A 2,247-nucleotide genomic window follows, 5' to 3' on the forward strand; every position below is an offset into this window, starting at 1 on the left:
TTTTTTTTTTTTTTTTGGTTTTGGAAGGAAGAAATAATACTAGTACCAATCTAATGAAGTTGGTGCTATTTATTGATAAAACAAATGTAAGGGCTTAAAAAAGTGTTTAACATATAGAAAGCATTGATTAATTTTTGTTATCAGTATTAAATTTAGTAAAGTTCTGAATAGAAAGTAGCTCAAAGCACTTGATTATATTGAAGAATCATTTTATAACTATTGGAAACCCCTTTCACTTCTTGAAATAAACTCAAAAGCTGTAATGTGAACACATGATAGATTTTATTAATAAAGATACATGAAAGCTCAAGAGAACTCAGAAAAAAATAGATGTTACTTTTTAAAAAGTGACTGTCGTAATACATTAACTACATTTCTAACAGAGATGTGATTGATTGTTGTACCTTATAAAGTGGTTCTTCAAATTAAAATTGAACTAGTAGAAAAATGGGCAATACTTTTAAACATTTATATAAGAATAACTGGCCCTTCATATTCTTCCTTTTCTTATTCTTTTCCTTTAATTTTTCTACTCATCTAGAATAATTTATTCTTAAAGCCATTAGCTGAAGCACAGCAATTTAGACATCCATGCTGGTATGTGTGTCTGGGAGGGGAGACCTACCAATAGACCAGAGAGACCTAAAAGACCCTGAGGGTTAAAAGGAGGGTGTCCACAGTAGTGGGTATCCCAGTATGGTATGTGAGAATAAGACGGCATGAGGAGGATTCTACATAGGGTTAGATATAGATTAGTATCCTGATATGAAGAGTTGGATTCTAAATAAATTCCTAATCGAATGGAAATCTATTTCAGAGAAAGAGTCTGAACAGTGTGAAGAGAGCACCTATATGTGTGGGTGCCTGGAAGTGAGCTGTCAGAAAATGTATGAGGTGAGACTAATGTTCTTACAGCACAAATGGCCTGGCATGGTGTGTGGTAACCCAAATAGGGAAAGGAGTCGTCCCCATGATGGAGGTAGCCTTATGCAGGATACCAAACCAAACTCACTGCAATCCAGTCAGATCTGACTCATAACTCCACTCCTTGGGTGTCCGAGGCAGTATCACTATGGAAGTAGGTTGCCCAATCTTCCTTCCTAGGAGTGGCTGGTGGGTTTGAACTGCCAGCCTTCTGGTTAGTAGTCAAATGCCTTAGGCACTATGCTAGCTACCAGAGCTCCTATAAGGGAAATTATTAAAATTAATGTGAGTCAGATATTTCACTAACTCCTAAGAGAATGACAAATATGAAAGGTATGGAAGGAGATCAGAATGAGTTAATCATTGTTGGGTTAGAATAAGTGGTATCTGTGTTTTACTGTATCAAAATTTTCAATCATGTATTTAAATATATAAATTGATACTGTTTTATAATTGTGGGAACACATATCTTCTATCTACATATCTATCTATCCATTTCCTCAAAACACAACTTCCCAATAGATAAGGAAAGTTATTAAACTTAATATGGGCCAGGTTTTTCACTGATTCCTAAGAGAATAAAAAAATATGAAATGTGAGGGAGGGGATTGAATGAGGCAATTGTTATGTTAGAGTAGGTACTATCTTTGAATTCAAAATTTTCAATAAATGTGGCTAAACATATAAGTACCATTTTACAATTGTGAAAATATCTATCATTTCTATCTTTATCCATCTGTCTATCATCTATTTGTTTATCTACAGATCATCTATCTATCACTATATCTATCTATCTGTCTAACTTTCCATCTATCATATATCTCTCTATCTATTCATCTGTGGTAGTTAAGGTTATGTGTCAATTGGTTCAGCCTGGTATTTAGTGGCTGGACAGCTAGATGTAGTTATTCCCTGTGACAAGACCGGTAATCAGCTCCATGGTGGAATGTGCTATGAGCAGGTGAGTAGCTGCCTTATGGATGTGATCTGCTTCCAGTATATAAGAAGAAGCCTTGAGAACAGACACCAGTGATACAAAATACCTGCAGTTCTTACAGAAACAATAGAAGACAGACACAGAGTAATCCCTCACAGACATCCCGACACTATGGGAGAGAGATCCAATAGATTTACTGCCTCAGGACCATAGTACTGGGGACACCAGACTCAATTGGCACAACAAAATACATAAAAGCGTTGCTCCACATCCTGCATTGGTGAGTAGAGACTGGGGTCTTAAAAGCTTTCAAGCAGCCATCTAAGATGCAGCTAATGTAATGGTCTCTCCTAACATCGGAAGTGAAGAAGAATGCAAAAAAAAAA

Source organism: Orycteropus afer, unplaced genomic scaffold (assembly GCF_000298275.1).
Source record: "Orycteropus afer afer isolate SDZICR_OR568_19922 unplaced genomic scaffold, OryAfe1.0 scaffold00964, whole genome shotgun sequence".
In the NCBI taxonomy this organism is placed as follows: domain Eukaryota; kingdom Metazoa; phylum Chordata; class Mammalia; order Tubulidentata; family Orycteropodidae; genus Orycteropus; species Orycteropus afer.